The sequence below is a fragment of the Chenopodium album genome, chromosome 1 (assembly GCF_948465745.1).
Source record: "Chenopodium album chromosome 1, dcCheAlbu1.1, whole genome shotgun sequence".
Lineage (NCBI taxonomy): Eukaryota > Viridiplantae > Streptophyta > Magnoliopsida > Caryophyllales > Amaranthaceae > Chenopodium > Chenopodium album.
In genome coordinates, this window is record NC_137834.1 from 45,191,329 (window position 1) to 45,212,971 (window position 21,643).

Genomic DNA, 21,643 nt, shown 5'->3' on the forward strand with positions numbered 1-21,643 from the left:
TCAACAATGGAGGAGAGAGAATGGTGGTTGTTATGGGTGAAATGTAGTATGAATTTGTTAAAATTGGAAGAATTGTAAGAGGATTTGATGAATTATAAAAGAAATTTGGTTGAATTTGTGTGAAAATTTGATGAATGTGAGTAGGGATATGGTGCAGTTTTGATGAGGGTGAAGGGGTTTGTGTTCGTGTGAAATGCGGGTGTAGACACCTAAAAATGTCAACCAAACCTGATGATGAACAACCTTTCACCGCCATTATTGGTCGGGTTGAGTATTTAATCTTGGAGTGATTAAATCCATATTTCCATTTCATAAACCAACCCAACTTCTAGCCCATTTCCCCAAACCATAACTTATTTTCCTCTTTTCGTGCCTTTAAGCCCAAAATAATTCATTTCGTGTCCTTTTTTATAAAAAGGTTTAGTCTAGTTTATTCAATTATCTGGGTCCAATGATTGAATAGTTGGATGAAGCTTTAAAAGAGCTTTCCAACGATATATTATATGCCCAAATGCAAGTTATAACGAATAAGTTATGGCCAAAATATTAAACTGAGCCTTAACCGAACCTAAGCCCACCTTACCTACGACCCAATTATCATGTGGAGGGTCCAAAGGATTTAATCCCATTCCTAAACTAATTAGGATTAATTGGAAGCTTCTATAAGTTTCTACAAGATCTAAATTATCCTTTTTGAAAAGATAAGATTAAAGATTTTGAAATTGAATAAAACTTTTCTTTTTGAAAATCCTATTTCTATTCGAATTGAAAGATGTTCAAAGATAGTCAGATAATATTGTGCCTCAGTTTTTTATCCAAATTTTATATGGTTGGATAGCCCTTGAAATTATCTTTCCAATTATACATTATAATATCAATTCCGAGCTATAACGGAAAAGATATGAATAAAATGTCAAACTCTATACAAAACTGACACCGTCTCACTGTTTTGGCCATATATTATTCTACAAAATATTTTTATCTGATTCCAATTGGGTTAGAAAGTAGACTTCAAGATATTTCCAACGATATCTTATTCATCTTATTCCAATTTCTGGATGAAAATATATGATAAAAACAAAAACCGCAAAAACTGCAGTCTATCGAGTTTTATTTTGATTTAATTCGAATCTTATCTTAATTCTTCGACCCTTCTTTTTTTTCTCTATAAATAGAGGTAATATCACCCCTTTTACAATCATCAACAAGCTTGATCATCAAATAATTCTCTTCTCCCTCTTCAGCCTAAACACTAGCCTCCCCATTATTTCACTATTCCTTCCTTTAAGCACTCCAAGGAGTCCATATAATACCCAAAGTTCTATACTTAAACCAAGGCATGAAAGGTATAATTGACCGAGGTTTTGGACTAAATAAACTCTACTTTTTAATTTAATTGTTTCAATCTGATTTATATTTTAATTGAGGTTACTAACAGTTTATTCATGATGTAGCAATTTAAAGGAATGTGCGGAATGTGAGTAATTAATTAATTTAATTACTATGATTTTATTTTAATATTGCTAGTGTCATGATTAAGTTTATTTATATTTGATTTGACTAACGCTATTATTGTTAAATTGCTTCCAATATTAATGATAATTCTATTATATTTATTGATCACCACATTTCATGTTAAAGGGAATATGTAATTGAAAATCATGCCTAATAAGATAATTTAGACAACCGGTTTAGGATCCTTTTTAATCTTGTTATTAATTCAAGTGATCACTAATATTTAAGAATTATATGTTGCATTGATATTAAACCAATTTAGCTTAATAACAGTTTAAAGTAAATTGAATATTTGTTTGTATGCCTTTGAGATCGCATGAATCACTTTTCACTATAAGAATCGAGTGGAGGCCAATACGAGCGAATGTGACTCCATGACTCACTTCGTACCATCATCCCCGATCCTCCTTTCGTGGTTCCAAACCATATGGAGTTATTAATTTCATGGATTATGAAAGGGGTGTAACCTTCACGGGTCAATCGTTGTCCCTTAATCGTGGTTGCCTTTTTATGATTTGTGAACGGTTTACAAGTTCCTTAAAAACTTGTTGGCGGCTTCCTACTTTATTTGTCCCTGATCGTAATTTCAATTCCCACTTCCTATGAGTGCCAAGTATATTCACAACATGCTTAACGTAGGCGCACTTCAAGCGACGCCTATAATTTGGCGACTCCACTAGGGAGGATTCTTGGTTATTTATCGATTTGAGTGATCGGTATTTAATTAAGATTAGAGGATGAGACTGGAAAGATTCTTGAATTGTATTCCTGCGATTTAATTGCCATTGTCACATATGCATATGCATTTTAGGTTACCTTTTTTTTCCACAATAATACGTGTTCTACGTATGTTGCTAGCTTGGGGGATTTAAGCTCTATCAACCCAAAAACGCTCATGGCAATAAGGGTCCATCCGAGTTTTTAAATCCACCCAAACCATGGAGTCGAGTTCGATTTCATCACGAACTCGCGGAGCCGCCTGTTGGCATACACCCTCAATGGAGGCTATTTTGCTAACGCGTCCAAACTCTTAACCATGGTACCCTTTGACACCCTTTTAAGCTTGACCATAGTCGAACATAGAACATGACTTGAGGTTGCGAACTTCATTGCATCATTCGTGACAATGTGATTATATGTGCATTTTTGGACTTTTAATTTATTTATTGTTTTTTTTTCTGTTATCAAACCTTTTTTTTTGTTATTATTAGATTCGAGCCATAGATTTTTTTTTTAATTTTTTTAGTCATCCAGATTTTTATTCCCGTATACTGCACAAGAGTCAACTTGCTTTTGTCATATCCAGAGTTCTAGAATTAGTTATGTGTCGTGCCACTTATGGATCTGTAGCCCCGAGTTTTATCTTTTATTTGGAATTGGTTTCTTCCCAATCAAAGTCACAGATCAAAAGGTATAATTGATATACTACAGCCTGTCCAGTTTAGGTGTCTTTTTAGCGTCAATTTTTTTTTCCTTTTTAATTTTTTATTATATCTTTTTGTTTCAAGCTAGTCTTAGCCAAGTCCTTTAATCCATGTCAACTCGTATAACACATGATTATATATTTTTATTTATATTTATTTATTTTTTAATTTTTTTTTTATATCCTTGAGTCCTAACTCTTCTAGAATTCTAGTCCTCTTCCTAGTTTCTTGTGATTTTTTGTGCTAACCTTAACATGTGTTCTTTGTCTTTGATTTTGGTTGATCTTATTTATGACTAACGATTGCCAATGGACCGTTTTCACTTAGTAAATAGCATAAACATTAAAATTGGACAAAATTAATCAAGTTAGTTTGTCTTTTAGTCTTCCGTGCTATTTAGTCATTGGGTCCTTTGTTTTTCACAACATCCTCATGTCTAGCCATGCGATCATACCATGAGTCTTAATAAACTCACCTAATCACACATGTTGAGTCATTGCACACACTTTGTCTTTGAGTAATGCACTATATTGTTTATGATCGTATACTAGGACCATGCATGCATCATTTTCCGTCGTAATAGGAAAGAGTGGAGTATTCCCATCAGTTTTCAAAATTGTTTCATACACTCTTCCTTTTCAATCCGAGTATTGAGTGAATGCATTAAGTGAGTTCTTCCTTACACAGTACTTGAGTCTAAAATCATTAGGCAATAGTTGGAAGAATAAGGGGAACGTCACTCCTTCCTTCTTTCCTTCCAATCAAAGCATCAACAACAAGAAACTTTTTTCCTCAACAGGCGGCAAGAAGTAACTCATAAACAGCCATGAAGACAAAGCACGATGCAAACTTCTCACCAAGATTTCATATTTTCTTCTTCTTTTGTTTCAAACCCTTCCCCCTAAAAAGTCTAGCATAGGTTCTCCTTATCCATGTGTCTATGTGTCACATTTCTTACCTTCTTCATAAATGAGCATCTGTTTCTTACATTCGATCGCGTGATAAGCAAAAATTAAAACAAAGAATCATAAATTGTCGAACAAAACACAAGGTACACCAATGATTTAAGGCACCTTTCCAACCCTGTCATTCCCTGTTAACCGTTCAATCACATTCCATTTCTTCATCAACCACTTTGAGCCTTGTCTATTTGGCCTTCATTTCTTCACCCCACATTCACTCAACCCTGGGATTGGAAGATGTATAATTTTATAACATTCAAAAAGCAAGTAAAAAAAAAGGGCAGCAAAGAAACAATAAAACAATGTCTAAAGGCAAGTGTTCCAATGTCTTTGATACGAACACGTCTCAAATTGCGTCTCTTATCGAGTGCTTGGAACCGTGCCTGAGAAACATGAATGCTAAGTGAGTGATTAACCGCATGATAAGAGATTTCCTACATTGATTCAAATGAATGAAAAAAAACAAAAAACGAAAAACAAAAAAATAAAATAAAAAAAAAACTTGCAAAATTCAAAATTTTCAAATTCACATTAACACATCTTGGGGAATCTCTCGGGTCTTGAGCCTTGTACCTTTTTCTTCTTTAAATCATAAACTTAACCACATTACAACCCTTGAAAGACCTCTTTGAGGTGTGCACACACTTGTGCAAGGTTCGGTTAGAGCTATGATAAGTGACTTTTATGTCACTTTTAGGAGTGTTTATTGAATACTTTTCCGGCTTAATTAAATAATTAAGCTCATTTTATCCTTTATTTCTATTATTTTGCTTATTCTCGTCTTTTATCTTTTTATTTGAGTATTTTGTAGTTTTTAGTTTAATTTAGATTAACTTAGTTTTATTAATTCCTAGTTTCTCTCTTTTTATTTATTTTTCTTTTAGTTTCTAGTTTGTTTTCTTTATTTTATGTTATTTCATTCAATTTTATTATTTATTTAGTTTTAGCATTTTATTTTATTTTACTTTATTTATCTTATTTTATTTTATTTTATTTTATTTTAGTTTTTGTCCCTATTTCTCTCGGTTTTTTTGGTTTGTGTAGGATTGTGCTTGGAGGTCCAAGGTTCGAGGTTCAATATTCGTGTCTCAAGTTTTAAGTCATAAATGGTGTCTCGAATTCAAGCCAAACATCATTCACAAGCCGCTGCCCCTAACCAACCTACTGCTGCCAGCTTATCATACACCCCACCATCACCATCACCATCACCTAAACCTACACCACACAATCTTCACCTCACTTCCCCTGCTCCCAGCTTCCTCACGTATTCCCACACCTCCAATCACCACCACGCAAACCACCAACCAAACCAGCCTCAGCAACCCACCACCAATCCACAACCACGCACATCACCACCAATTACCAACAAAAACCACCTAAACTACCAACCCAGCATCACCTGAACCACCATCACCAACCAATCCCCTGCTACACCTCTTCCACACACCAAACAACCACCAGAGTAGCTTAGCTGCTCCCTCAATTCACCAAAACACCACGCACAACAACCCACATCCACCTCCAGCCACCAATCCGTCAATAATAACAACAGCAACTCAATCCACCTCATGCAACCACCTGCGAACCTCCACCATCAACCACCCATCAATTCGACTCCACCAGCCACCTCACCTTACTTGCACCACCTCAACTCAGCGCACCCAAAACACCTGAACCACCAACACTACCACAACAACCAATTCCTCTGCTCCCTCACTTCACGCAACAACAACAACCACCCAAATCACCACCAATACCCCGCAACTCCAAACAACCACCACGTAGCCACCCAAACCACCTGAACCACCAATCTCCCCCCGTAACAACCACCAGCCCTTCACCCTCAATCGACCACCAAACTCCAACCCAAACAACTCACCTAATAGCCACGCAACTCACAGCAACCCAAACTCACAGAGAAACCAATTTGCGGCCGCGCAACCCCGTCAGAAAGCTCACAAATTGGAGTCCAAAATCAGAGTTGAGGCAGTAGCTTTGCGCGACCTGTGCGCGACTTCTGTGCGGGCGGCAATTGTGGGTCAATCACGAGCTTTTCACGTGATTTTAATGAAGATCGGACGGCCACGATTCCTTCGATTAATCCAAAGGCCGAGAATTTGGTGATGCTAGATGATGATAATGTTGATGAACGGTGATGATGTTGTTTGGATGATGGTTGATGATGGAGTGAAAGCAGCCAAATTCGAAAGGGAAGAAGAAGAGGTGGTCTGTTGGTTTTCGTGGGTTTGGGTGGGAATTTTGGGGGTTTTTGGGTTTATTTCTCCATTTCTTTTTCTTTTTTTATTTTATTTTATTTTAGTTTTGTTTTCATATTTAGTTTTAATTAGTTTTATTTATTTTATTTTATTTTTATTTAACTTGTATTATAAATACCCCCTTTGGGGTTATTTTCTGACAACTTTGAATCAATATTTTATTTTAGATAGATTAGATTAGTTTAGCCTATATTTTCTCTCTCTTAGGGTTAGATTGGGATTTTCTCTCTCTTGTTTTAGGAGTAGTTGTAGAGAGAGAAAGCTTGGATTTCCATGGAGTTTTTGAGAGGTTGAAGAAGCAACTTTGTGGAACTTCTTCTCATCTATTCAATGAGCATTTTCTAACTTTCTCTCATCTTTATTTCTTTGCTTAATTCTTAGTTTTTTCTTTTTGTTTGTTGATTTGAGTAGATTAATTAGTTTGTTTGTTTAATCTTGTTTTTATTCTTATTTTGTCTTGTTTTCCATGTCTTTCTTCATTATGTTATCTTAGGTCTTGTTCTAGGGAATTGGATGAAGGTTATATTAATAAATTGAATGATTGATTGTGATTAGTATGGAATTGTTTCTTGATTATTGTGTATGGGTAATGTTTTTATGGATTAGAATCTTTCTAGCTAATCGATTATATGCTCTTAATTGTGCTTTCAATCAATTGTGCGAGAGTGAGTTGGTTGAGAGCCCTAAATTCTTCCAAACCTTTGCTAGGGTAGTTGCACGAGAGTGAATTAGTTTAGTAGGATAATTAACATGCGTAATTGCGTGAGAGTGAGTTAAATGTGTTGATGTTCCTAATCAAGGTCATTTTCATCTATTTGTATGATGTTGTTTAATACATTGATGTGATTGGATTTCACTTTCCCTAGTTTTAGTTGTTTGTTCTTAGTCGTGTTTAGTTTAACCTCTCTCTATCTCACGACCTTTCATAGTAGTCTAGTTGGCACAAATTAATACACTTAGTCCTTTTGGGTTCGACCCTTTACTTGCCACTAACTAGTTAGCGTAAGTTTAGGTATTAAAAATTTCTAATTTGGTTAGGGTTAGTAGTCCCAACGACCTACTTCCACCTGCGATCAAATTTTGGCGCCGTTGCCGGGGACTAAGGCGTTCATTAGTTTGTGTTGATTAGATTAGTTAGATTTTTGTATATTATTTGATTTTTGTTTTCTTTTCTTTGTTCTTTGTATAAAAATGACATGCTTATCTTTTCCTCAATTTGATGGTGAACCCTTCTATGCTTTCTTTCAAAGACTAGATGGTTTCCTTAGTTACCATGGGCGTTCTCTTAGTGATGCTTGTGGTATAGCTTATTGGAGCATGAATGAGTATACTAGGGGAATGGTTAAGGACATGAATAATGGTAGATTTTGTCATTTGTCTATGCATGATGCTTGAGATTTCTTCACATGGCTTGCTAGGGATTCTTTAGATAGAGAATCTCATGTTTCTTGTTTTGATTCTCAATGCCAAGATTCTTTTAATTTTTGCATGAATTCTCTCGATACTTCTTATGTACCTTGTGATGATCCAAGTATGCAAATTGACACCTTTCCCCCTTATGCTCATTTTGGTGAGGTTTGTGCTAATTTTGATGATGTGCAATTTGACTTTGATCATGAACCTCAACCCAATAACATTGATGCCCAAATTCTCTCTCAAATGCAATATCTCACCCAACAACTCCAAGAGCTTCAAGAGGAACAAAAATTGAGAGAAGTGAGGCTTGCCCAAGTGATGAGTGTTATGATTGATTTAGATGGACGTGAGGCACCTCACTTGGAGTGTGAGAGTGTTGTTGAGGATGATGTAGGGCAAGGGTGTGAAGTTGAGGGGAGATTTTCTTGTGATGAGAGGATTTTTGAGGATTTTAATCCTTTTCATTCCCCATTTGAGCTTGATTGCCATCCTTCCCCTTATTCACCCCCTTTGAGAGCTTCCCTTAGTGAGGATGTGAGTGAGCCATCTTCATGTTTGAATGAGGGAGTTCATGAGGATGATGATGGTGAGTTTAAGAAATCAAGAGAGATTGAGAGTCCCTTGAGTGATGGTGGAAGAGTTGTGAATGAAGAAAATGTCGATTTTGAGGATTCCAACCCCCTTCCCCATCTTGATGAGTCCACATTGCATGTTGGTGACCCTTCTATCCATGAGTCTTTGGAATCATTTGAGGTTATGGCTAGTATGTTCATTGAAGGTGTAACAAATCATTATAGCCTTTTGAGAGAGTTCATTGGCAATGCTTCATGGGAAAGGGATGAGTTCGAGAGAAACCTTTATCCTTTCATGCATGGTTTAGAGACTCTAGGATTTGAGGATCTTGAGGGAGTTGTTGTTCATCGTTGTGATAGAGAGGAGGATGAGGTTATTTCTATTGGAAAGTTTTTGTTTGAGGGAGATTTGAGTCATGAGTGTTCTTTTGAGGATTCTATAATTGATTTTCATGCCCTCATTGGTGATGTGAGGCTTTGTGAGACCTTTGTTTCTCCTCCCCTTCCTCATGTCCCTTTCTCAAGGAAATTTGACCACATCTCCTACTATCCCATGTTCCTCCCTTCTTTTGTCAAAGAGCCTATTGAGGACCTTCTCTTGTTTGATGAGACTTTTCCTTTTCATCCTCCTATTATTGAGGAAATGGGTGATTGTGCCACCCAAAAAGATTTTGAGGAGGTTTTGCCTTTTTATTCTTTTCCTTATTTTTCTTCTTCTTTCTCTTCTTATTTTCTTGATTTTTCTTCCTTCTTTTGGCATCTTCCTCCTCACTTATGTGCAATAATCTTGCTGCACATCCTCCTCCCGTCATTTGCCTACTTGTTATCATATGAAATGTGTAGTAGTGCATTTGATAAGCTCTTGCGTTCGTTGCAATATTATTTACTAGAGCGGTCTCGCTTGGACGTTAAACAAGCCTTTCTCGGGAAGGAACCCGAGGTTTTTATTTCTTTCATTTTCTTTTATTTTTAGATTAGATTTTCTCTCATGGAAATGTTTGTGTGCCCCTTTCTAGGTACATAACTTGATATACACTTATGCATTGGTTTGGATCAAGAATCAAGGAAGTTTAATGCCTATTTTTGCTAGCATATGGAAATCGATATTCAATTCAAGAGGAAATCGGCTTTAAAAGGTTAAATTGGTTCATTTGCGGGTAATTATACCCACCAATATCCGGTAATATCTTTTCTAGCTCTTTCTCTAATGGTTGGTGACTCGTTGGACTTGTGTTGGTTTGTTGGATTGATTTCTTTCTTTTCCCCTCCCATGGATTATTTTGTTTATATTTGAGTATATTGTCTCACTCTAGCTTGGGGGGAGGGTATTCTATCATGTTTGGTGTCATGTTGATTCATTTATGCCATGCATTTGAGTATATGCATTTCCATGTCTTTTCTTTTATTTTGAAAAATCCAAAAAGATTTTTGTTTACTTTCAAGGTAATTTTCGCAAAATGTGTTTTGTTTGTTCTTATTTTGGACATTTTGTGTTGAATCCTTGGATGTTTTTCTTCCTAAGTGGTAAATGTATGCACGGTTTGAGAGTGTCATTGGTTGACTCTAGGATACTATATGATAAGGTAGTCGGGTTAAGAACTTTTAGGGGTCCATGAAGCTTTAGTTCACGGGAATGTGGTAAGATGGAGTTGCTCTCTATAGTGGATTTGAAACCTGTAGACACCTAAAAATGTCTCCCCAAAACCAAACCCGATGATGAACAATCTTTCGTTGCCACTATTGGTCGGGTTCAGAATTTAATCCCAAGAGTGCTTAAAAAATCGTATTTGATTAAATTAGTATTTTTGAATAATCCATGTATTAGTCTTGATGTTTGGTAAAAGCATAGTTTTAATCTCAACCCAAACTTATTATTTAATTTTAGCCCAAAACTTTTTTTTTATTTTATTGTTTTATTTTTTTGCTTATTTTCTTATTTTAGTTCAAATAATAATAAATCAGAAAAAGGCCCGAAATTACCAATCGGCACTTAAAATGCTGAACGAAATTAGGGTTAAAAATGAATTTAGACGGAAAAGTGGACTGAAAATTCCCGCGTCACGGCAACAGTCCACCGTGTCACGGGAAACTTTCCCATCTGACGGTGGGGTTCCCCGTGACACGGGAAGCCTTCTGTTACACGGGAATTTCTGTGTCCTTTCCGCATAAACCCTTAACGCGTTTTCTCCCCCGTTCACTAAATATTTCCCGCATCACACAAAATGTGCACCTTGTCACGGGAATTTTTCCCGTCTGACGGTGGGATTTCCCGTGTCACGGTACACTTTGCCGTGTCGCGGGATACTTTTTTAGTGTTTTTATCATTTTAGGGTGTACCCTCAGCACATTTTTCTATAAATACCCCTTCATTTCTGATGTACGGGGCAATCAATTAATTCTCGATTTTTTCTCTCTCTTCTATGCTCTAGCCTACCTTTCTTCTTCCAAAATTCTTTCTTCAAGCACTCCAAGGAGTCCGTACTTTACTCGTGGTTCTGTCCTTAAGCCAAGGCATGAAAGGTAGAACTGTTTGAGGGTTTGGCCCCAAATCAACTCTACTTAATTTAATTTAATTTAATTATTGTTTTATTATTATTTCCTTGAAGTTACTAACTCGTTTATTATTTTGTAGTTGCAAGCAAACAGAATCAAAGTAAGAATTATGTTCCTTTTATTTCTATTATTTTTCTAACGATTTTATATTGTTGGAATTATTGTTGAATTGCTTCCAATATTAATGTTTGTTCTATTATTATTTATGATCACCATATTTCATGTTTAAAGGGAATATGTAATTGAAAATCACGTCTAATAAGATAATTTGGACAACCGGTTTAGGTTCCTTTTTAATCTTGTTGTTTAATTCAAGTGATCACAAATATTTTAGAATTATGTGTTGCATTAATATTCAACCAATTTAGCATAATAATAGTTTGGAGCAAATAGAATTTTTGTTTGTATGCCTTTGAGACCACCGGAATCAATTTTCACTATAAGAATCGAGTAGAGGCCAATACGGGCGAATGTGACTCCATGACTTACTTCGTACCATCATTCCCGATCCTCCTTTCGTGGTTCCGAACCATATGGAGTTTGTAATCTCATGGATTATGAATGGGGTGTAACCTTCACGGGTCAATCGTTGTTTCCTTCGTTGTCCCTTTATCGTGGTTGACTTTTTATGATCCGTGAACGGTTTACAAGTTCCTTAAAAACTTGTTGGCGGCTCCCTACTTTCCTTGTCCCTAATCGTATATGTCAATTCCCACTTCCTATGAGTGCCAAGCATATTCACAACATGCTTTTATGTAGGCGCACTTCGAGCGACGCCTACAATTTGGCGACTCCACTAGGGAGGATTCTTGGTTATGATCGTATACTAGGTTCATGCACCCTTTTTTCGTCATAATAAAAAAATGAGTGGAGTTTTCTCACCTGTTTTCAAATGTCTATTTTTTCCTTCCTTTCCTATCTTGAAAAATGAGTCAAATAATTAAATGAATTATTTTATTTCATAGTACTTGGTCAAGGAACAGGGATAGATTAATACGGTTCAAGTCATTCCGCAACAATCTCTAAGATCTATTAGGCGTTCAAAGAGAACTTTTCCATCTCCATTGCTCATCACCTTTCAATGGCCACTAAAGAAGATATTGAGAACATCAACAAATCCATCAAGGCACTGTCTGTCATGATGCAAACCCTTACCACTAGGGTCACTACCATGGAACAAAACAAGGTCACTGTTTCCACCCTTGACAAACTGAAGGAACAAATGAGTAAGATTTCTGAGGATTTCACTTATGTGGAACGGCCTCCTACTCTTTTGGATGTGAAGGACAAACTCCCTGAAAAGTTCTCCACTACTGATATTCCAAAGTTCAAGCCTACTGACAATCCAATATTCCATTTGAAGGCGTTCTCTACAACCATGGCTCTTAAGGGATTGGACGTAACACTCTTCCCTATGGTGTTCCCTCTCTCCTTAGAACATGCTTGTCAACAATGGTTTTATTCCTTAGATGCCAAGCATACTGCGACTTGGCAATATGTCACCGACAGTTTCATGAATCATTACAAGTGTAACACTCAAACTAAAACTTCTGAACGTGAACTCTCCATTCTCAAAAAGAAAGAGAATGAAGGCTTCACTGCTTACCTGAACAGGTGGAGGGAAACAGCTTCACTCTTGGTAGATCCTCCCAAAGAAAGAGAGATGGTTCGCCTCTTTATTCAAAATCTTACTCATAAATATAGGGAACATCTCAAATTTCTTCCACTGAACACTTTCGAAGCTGTATACGACATCGGCATCAATATCAAGGATGAGCTAATAAAGACTGCTGGTGGTAACAATAATAACACTTGGAAAAACAAGAAGAACGACCATCCTTCTTCTTCATCTTCTAAGCACAAAAATACTACCAACAATATAAGCCAAGTTGTTCTCAATGAAGTGTTTGCTCTTGATGCTCCATTTCACAAGAAGAAAAGAACTTACACTCCTTTAGGAATGACTTATGATGCGGCCTTTGATCGCCTCTACAGTCAAGGCTTGATCACACCTATTGGGCCATTTCTAGAGCCAAAACCCGAAGAAAGGAGCGCCAAATGGAATCCCAATGTCCATTACAAGTACCATCAAGGAAGGGGCCACACTACGGAGCAATGTTGGAATTTGAAGGACGTCATTCAAGACTTGGTGGATGCAAACAAACTTCCTGTCCCTCCAGGCGGCAAGAAGTAATGAACACAAGGCGCACAACAGATCATTCGTGCAAGATTTCATGATTTCTTTCTTTATCATTCATCTCCATTCCCCCATTCATGTCTAGCATAGGTTTTCCATTCTGAATTTTTATATGTTTCATGTGTTTCATTCACCTTTTCCATTAATAAAATGAGCAAATTTCCTTTGCATCTCGATCATAGAATTTTTCATTCATTCATTCATTCTCAAAAAAATAATAATAAAAAAAACAATTACCGAACTAAACCCAAGGTACACCAATGACTTGAGGCACCTTTGCAACCCTGTCATTCCCTGTTAACCGTTCAATCACATTCCATTTCTTCATCAACCATTTTGAGCCTCGTCTAACGTTTGGCCTTCATTTCTTCAACCCACATTCACTTAACCTTGCGATTGAATTGGAAAATGTGTAATTGTATAACATTCAAAAGCAAGTAAAAATAAAAGCAAATAAGAAAAAAAAAGCAGCAAAGAAACAATAAAACAAGGTCCAAAGGAAAGTGTTCCAATGTATTTGATACGAACACGTCTCTAATTGCGTCTCTTATCGAGTGCTTGGTACCGTGCCTGAGAAACATGAATGCTAAGTTAGTGATGGACCGCATGATCGGAGATTGAATACATTGATTCAAAATAAGCAAAATATATATATATATATATATATATATATATATATATATATATATATATATATATATATATATATATATATATATTGAAAATAAACTTGCAAAATTCAAAATTTTCAAAGTCACAATTACACATCTTGGGGGCTTTTCTCGGGTCTTGAGCCTTTTACCCCTTTCTTCCTTAAACCATCAACATAACCACGCTACAACCCTTGAAAAACCTCTTTGAGGTGTACATACACTTATGCAAAGTTCAGTTAGAGCTACGTTCGGCCTGATTCCTAACGGATACGTAGACAACCTCACATCGAGGTGCGGCAACATTCATATTCATGCATGATCGAGTCAAAGAATATCCAATGCTTAATCCTACCCATTTAGAGCTAGACTTGGGGGCCTGAACCCACATCATTTAGCCTACCGAGCCTAAAAAGCTATCATCTTTGACTCTTCTCACATCTCTTTCCATCGCCATAACCCTTGCAGCCAGTCTTAGTATCACATTCACACACTTCACTCACACATCCATATCCATATCAATCATCCTTCCCTTTAAGAGCCCTTTATCATGAAATCTTATTTCAACACTGTGCATGTTTCATCATATTTAAAGACAACATTCATTAGAAGAAACATTGTATACTTGCTTAGCTTCCTGACCTGAGCAATATTCATTGTTTCATGCATCGCATAATGTGATGAGAAACATTTATATATCAATGATTTTTAATCATACAAAGCTTATCGTGCTTAGCTCCTTGACCTAATCAACGTTCATTATGCAACAATCACTTCATCTATATACGTGCTTAGCTTCCAGACCTAAGTGACGTTCAAGATTGCTTCTTTACACTATATATGATGCTTAGCTCCATGACTTAAGTTCATTCATCTATCGTGTCACATGATGTAATTGTCCTTAGCCTCCTGGCTTAAGAACATGCATCATGCATACATTATTTTCAAGACAAGCAATTCAATCCATACAATTCATTTCGTCTTGCTCAAGGAGGAAGTTCAAAACTTCTTCCCTTTTTCATTATTTTATTTTGGGGAAGTTCAAAAAATTTTTCAAATTTTTTATCGAGGGAAGTTCGAAAATAAAATATCATTTTTCATGTCTTTCTTTTTCGGGAAAAAGTCGGTACCCTCCACTCGTCTCATGACAAAAATGATGGAAAATTTTTGCTTTTGCATTTTCGGTTGCTTGTGTCTACACACACACACTCAAACTATACACACACAATCACAAGTCATACTCATGTCATGTCATGTCGTGTCAAGTCAAACTTGGTCAAGTCAGTTGGTCAAGTCAATCATAGTCTATACAAGTCCCCTGGCAAATTTTACTTTGCAGGTCTCAATTACAGCCCACGTCCGGGGACAAGCGGACCATCTATAGCCCACGTCCGGGGACAAGCGGACCATTTACAGCCCACGTCCGGGGACAAGCGGACCATTTACAGCCCACGTCCGGGGACAAGCGGACCATTTACATCCCACGTCCGGGGACAAGCGGACCATCTACATCCCACGTTCGGGGACAAGCGGACCATTAACAGCCCAAGTCCGTGGACAAGCGGACCATTTACAATCAGCCCACGTCCGGGGACAAGCGGACCATCTACAATCAGCTCACGTCCGGGGACAAGTGGACCATCAACAGCCCACGTCCGGGGACAAGCGGACTATTTACAGCCCACGTCTGGGGACAAGCGGACCATCTACAGCCCACGTTCAGGGACAAGCAAACCATCTATGGCCCACGTCCAGGGACAAGCGGACCACCATCATTTCACGGCGCAAGGTTCTCGATACACAGAGACTTGCAAACTCATCATTTGTCGACTTTCCTCAAGCATGGAAAGTATTATCTGGTGGATTTCTTCAAGCATAGAAAACCGCCGAATTCATATGTCGGCTTTCCTCAAGCATGGAAAGTATCATCCGGTAGGTTTTGCAGGCTAAGAAAGCTACCAAATTCCTCAGTCGGCTTTCCTCAGGTATGGAAAGCGTTTCAACAAACGTCATCTGGTGGATTCCTTCAAGCATAGGAAGCTGTCAAACTCATTTGCCACCGACACACTGGTGCTAGATACGTATTCTATCTTTTTACTCTTTTATTTGTAGAATTCACATTTTTCTACAGGTATCGGCGTATACAGAATGATTTAGGATCGCAGAATGTCTTAAATCATTCTCCGTCCCTATCGACTACTTTGACTATTGTTTTCGAAATTGACATTTCTACAAACTTAGTAAAAGTGGGGGCTTCAGTAGACACCTAAAAATGTCTCCCCAAAAAAAAACCCGATGATGAACAACCTTTCACCGCCACTATTGGTCGGGTTCAGTATTTAATCCCGAGAGTGCTTAAAAAACTGTATTTGATTAAATTCGTATTTTTGAATAATCCATGGATTAGTCTTGATGTTTAGTAAAAGCATAGTTTTAATCTCAGCCCAAACTTATTATTTAATTTTAGCCTAAACCTTTTTTTATTTTATTGTTTTATTTTATTTGCTTATTTTCTTATTTTAGCCCAAATAATAATAAATCATGAAAAGGCCCGAAATTATCAATCGACACTTAAAATCCTGAACGAAATTAGGGTTAAAAATGAATTTAGACGGAAAAGCGGACTGAAAATTACCGCGTCACGGCAATAGTCCACCGTGTCACGGGAAACTTTCCCGTCTGACGGTGGGGTTCCCCGTGACACGGGAAACCTGCTGTGACACGGAAATTTCGTGTCCTTTCCGCGTAAACCCTTAACGCGTTTTCTCCCCCGTTCACTAAATATTTCCCGCGTCACACAAAATGTGCACCGTGTCACGGGAATGTTTCCCGTCTGACGGTGGGATTTCCCGTGTCACGGTACACTTTGCCGTGTCGCGAGATACGTTTTTAGGGTTTTTATCTTTTTAGGGTTCCGTGTGTTCCCTCAGCACATTTTTCTATAAATACCCCCTCATTTCTGATGTACGGGCCATCAATTGATTCCCGATTTTTTCTCTCTCTTCCATGCTCTAGCCTACCTTTCTTCTTCCAAAATTCCTTCTTCAAGCACTCCAAGGAGTCCGTACTTTACTCGTGGTTCTGTCCTTAAGCCAAGGCGTGAAAGGTATAACTGTTTGAGGGTTTGGCCCCAAATCTACTGTACTTAATTTAATTTAATTTAATTATTGTTTTATTATTATTTCCTTGAAGTTACTAAATCGTTTATTATTTTGTAGTTGCAAGCAAACATAATCAAAGTAAGAATTATGTTCCTTTTATTTCTATTATTTTTCTAACGATTTTATATTGTTGGAATTATTGTTGAATTGCTTCCAATATTAATGTTTGTTCTATTATTATTTATGATCACCATATTACATGTTTAAAGGGAATATGTAATTGAAAATCACGTCTAATAAGATAATTTGGACAACCGGTTTAGGTTCCTTTTTAATCTTGTTGTTTAATTCAAGTGATCACAAATATTTTAGAATTATGTGTTGCATTAATATTCAACCAATTTAGCATAATAATAGTTTGGAGCAAATTGAATTTTTGTTTGTATGCCTTTGAGACCACCGGATCAATTTTTACTATAAGAATCGAGTAGAGGCCAATACGGGTGAATGTGACTCCATGACTCACTTCGTACCATCATCCCCGATCCTCCTTTCGTGGTTCCGAACCATATGGAGTTAGTAATCTCATGGATTATGAATGGGGTGTAACCTTCACGGGTCAATCGTTGTTGCCTTCGTTGTCCCTTTATCGTGGTTGCCTTTTTATGATCCGTGAACGGTTTACAAGTTCCTTAAAAACTTGTTGGCGGCTCCCTACTTTCCTTGTCCCTAATTGTATATGTCAATTCCTACTTCCTATGAGTGCCAAGCATATTCACAACATGATTTTATGTAGGCGCACTTCGAACGACGCCTACAGAACCCTTGGTTGCTATTTGTTTGGTTATAATCCCTTGTGAGCTTCATTTGTTCTAGCCTTCATCACCTAGTTGAGAGGCTATTTAGGATCCTTGACTATGCATGTCTTAATCCTTGTTTTGACCTCTAGCTCCTAAGATCTTGACCGAGCCACTCTAAGGGAGGAAAAGGGCACCTTTTTCTCATTTTTCTTTATCTTCTTTTTGTCTTGTTACAAATTTGGTTTTCTATTTTGCATTAACCTACTTGCTAACCAATTTGAGCCTAATGTTTCCCGCTCTTGTTTAAAACGCGTTACAAACCCAATGGCCTATGTTTACCAACCGTTTTAGTTAGTGAAGCATTGGCATGTGAGGTTTGAGTTTTGAGAGTGTTGAAATTGAACAAGATATTTTGTGAATTGGTGTAAGTACGGTATTGAAAGTTGAGCTTGAAAAGAAAATGTAAAAAAGTTTGAGAAGAAAGATGCAATTAAAGAAAATCAAATGAAGTTTCAAGAAAAAGCCGTCCATAGTAAAAAAAAAAAAAAAGGCAAGGACACCAAAAAAAAAAAAAAACACAAAAATATTTTAGTTTGGTTTCGTTTTCTTCCCCAGTTTAAGCATTGAGGACAATGTTTCGTTCAAGCTTGAGGGGAGCGTTACTTCGTTTTTGGTATATATTTTGTTAGTGTTGAATAAGCTTGGGGGAGATGGCATTATTGGTATTTATTTTGTGACTTCTTGAGTTTGTTTTTTAAAGTAGGCCACTCTTTTGCTTCACTGAGGAAATATCACCAAAATTGTCAAATTTTTACCCCGCCTTAACCCTTAGCCTTACGTTACAACCCAATAAAAGACCCTTAGACTTTAGTGGGTTAGGTCAAAGAACGGTGGAGGTAGATAGACTTCAAACTGATGAGTGACATTTATGTCACTCCTAGGATAGTGTTTATGCCTTGTTTTAGCTTGTCTTAGGGTGTTTTGTAGTTGTTTTGTTCAAATAATGCGTGCATACATGTCTCGATGTGATTTTAATGAAATCGCGTATATTGTTGTATGCTTGCCTTCATTGCGTGTTTGCACCGTTCCCTATACCTTATTGCTTCCCTTGGTGTTTGTGCTTAGGTATTTGAAGTCTTGGATTGCAAAGAAGAAGCCAAGGAATCATGAGAGAAGAATCGAAGAAAGCAAGGTGCAAGGGCGCAAATAATGTGCGGGCGCGCAGCCCTGTGAGAACCCGCGCAAAATTGGCGAAATTGCAGAATCGAGGCAGAAAGTTTTGCGCGACCTGTGCGCGACATGTGCGCGGGCGCACACCAACACCGTGCGGGCGCACGCGCCAAAGCACAAGCCGCGCAACCCACAAATGCGCGGGCGCGCAGCTACTTTGCGCGGGCGCGCAGGCTGCTGCGAGGGAGCGCAGGCCGCTGCGAGGGCGCACAGACCGCTGCGAGGGCGCACGCGCGGGCGCACAGTTACCATGCGCGGGCGCACAGATCCTTGCGCGGGCGCACAGCGGGTCCTGTTCAGCGTTTTTGCGCGATTCTTTATATATTGCGAGGCTTGTTTTAAAAAAAAAAAAAAACTTCATTCTTTTAGATCTTTTTCCCTAGTTTTAGGAGAGCTTCTCTCTCTAGGTTTAGCTTAGGATTAGAGTAGTTTAGAGAGAGAAAGTGAGGGTTTCACCATTGTTGAGCTTGGATTTTGAAGAAGAAGATTGATCATCTTGTTTGTAGACTTTCATCTTCAATCAATGAGAATCTCTAACTCTCTCTCCTCTATTTTTATTGTTTTATTTTGATTATTATTTTTGTTGTTGGTATTGCTTGTTGATCATGTTGATTCTTGATTATTTGTTGATTAATCTTGTTATTATCATGATTAGTGAGTAATTTCCCCATTAAGGGGATGGTTGTGGTGTAGTTGGATCTTGAGAATGTTCAAGGGTTTGGAATTGATTTATTGTGATTAAAGTCTTTATATGCTTGATGTTCTTCAATCTACTTGCAAAATGCATGTTGTTAGTTGATTGGGAGTGAATCTTTGCTAACATGAAACGGAAGTTGACTTAGCTAAGTTCATTTATATCGATTGTTATTTGATAGTACCTCCTAGTATATGGTTCTAATGTGGAAACATAGAGGCTATGTTAGGAGAAGCCGATTAGCCCCGGAAGGCGGTTAGATTGGACCTTACTTCGATATTCGAGCATGTTTAGTTCATAATTAATTCAACTCCTATGCCTTTGTTTATGTTCAAGTGAATGCTACACCTAAACCATTTCCCTTAATGTTTTATCTCTAGTTTTAGTTTGTTTAGACCTTAGGTTTACCTTCCCTTATTCCGGACTAGCTTAATTGTTGATAGCATTTGGTAGTGTTTAATCGTTCTCTGTGGTTCGACCCCTATGCTTGCCTTATACTCGTATTAGGTTTGTTTAGGTGTATAAATTGTATTTGATCGAGGGATAGTTGTTTGACGACGCGATTATTCCCTCATCACAAACCTATGGAGAGAGTATGCATAGTTGAGATGTCGGGATTACCTTCTCAAAGTTTTTCATTTCTTTATCTTTTTCCGGTTCCTTCGTGGAATCATGAGAAACTAGCTTAAGGGTTGATTTGAAGCTAGTGGAGAGAACGCGACCCGATTGGTTGGGGCTAGGGTGGATTGTGTCCCCATTAGTTCTCTATGCTTAGCATATGTTATGTTTCAATCAACCATTGACATCTTAGAACGTGCATACATCTGTCTATTTAGAAATGTTTGCATTCATTGGTGCTTGTTCCTATCTCTCGTCCAAATATGAACTTTGTGTTTTCTTTCTCTTTTTATCTTTCTTTTTCTATTCTTTTTATTGCCTTGCCTTGGTTTTTATTTAGAGTTTTGGATTAAACTGTTAGGACACCCTCACGAGAGCACACTCGTCCTCTAGGGCGATCTAGGGGTTTAAAGGGCTTGTCTTTATTTGCTAAAATTGACCGTGATTCCTATGAAAGTGAGTTAGTGTACATTCTTGTCTCCTTTAGTGTCTTAGATTTGCTTGAATAAATCACTCTCCTTCTCCCGCGTTTCATGTTAATTTGCTCAAGGACGAGCAAAAGGTTAGCTTGGGGGAGTTTGATAAGTGACTTTTATGTCACTTTTAGGGGTGTTTATTGAATACTTTTCCGGCTTATTTCAATAATTAAGCTCATTTTATCCTTTATTTCTATTATTTTTCTTGTTCTCGTCTTTTATCTTTTTATTTGAGTATTTTGTAGTTTTTAGTTTAATTTAGATTAACTTAGTTTTATTAATTCCTAGTTTCTCTCTTTTTATTTATTTTTCTTTTAGTTTCTAGTTTGTTTTCTTTATTTTATGTTATTTCATTCAATTTTATTATTTATTTAGTTTTAGCATTTTATTTTATTTTACTTTATTTATCTTGTTTTATTTTATTTTATTTTATTTTAGTTTTTGTCCCTATTTCTCTAAGTTTTCTTGGTTTGTGTAGGATTGTGCTCGGAGGTCCAAGGTTCGAGGTTCAATATTCGTGTCTCAAGTTTTGAGTCATAAATGGAGTCTCGAATTCAAGCCAAACATCATTCACAAGCTGTTGCCCCTAACCAACCTAGCCTATTGCTGCCAGCTCATCATACACCACACCATCACCTAAACCTACACCACATAATCTTCACCTCACTTCCCCTACTCCCAGCTTCCTCACGTATTCCCACACCTCCAATCACCACCACGCAAACCACCAACCAAACCAGCCTCAGCAACCCACCACCAATCCACAACCACGCACATCACCACCAATTACCAACAAAAACCACTTGAACTACCAACCTAGCCGCACCTGAACCACCATCACCAACCAATCCCCTGCTCCACCTCTTCCACACACCAAACAACCACTAGAGTAGCTTAGCTGCTCCCTCAATTCACCAAAACACCACGCAAACCAGCCCACAGCCACCTCCAGCCACCAATCCGTCAATAACACCAACATTAACTCAATCCACCTCACACAACCACCTGCGAACCTCCACCATCAACCACCCATCAATTCGACTCTACCAGCCACCTCACCCTACTCGCACCACCTCAACTCAGCGGACCCAAACCACTTGAACCACCAACAGCACCGCAACAATCAATTCCCCTGCGCCCTCACTTCACACAACAACAA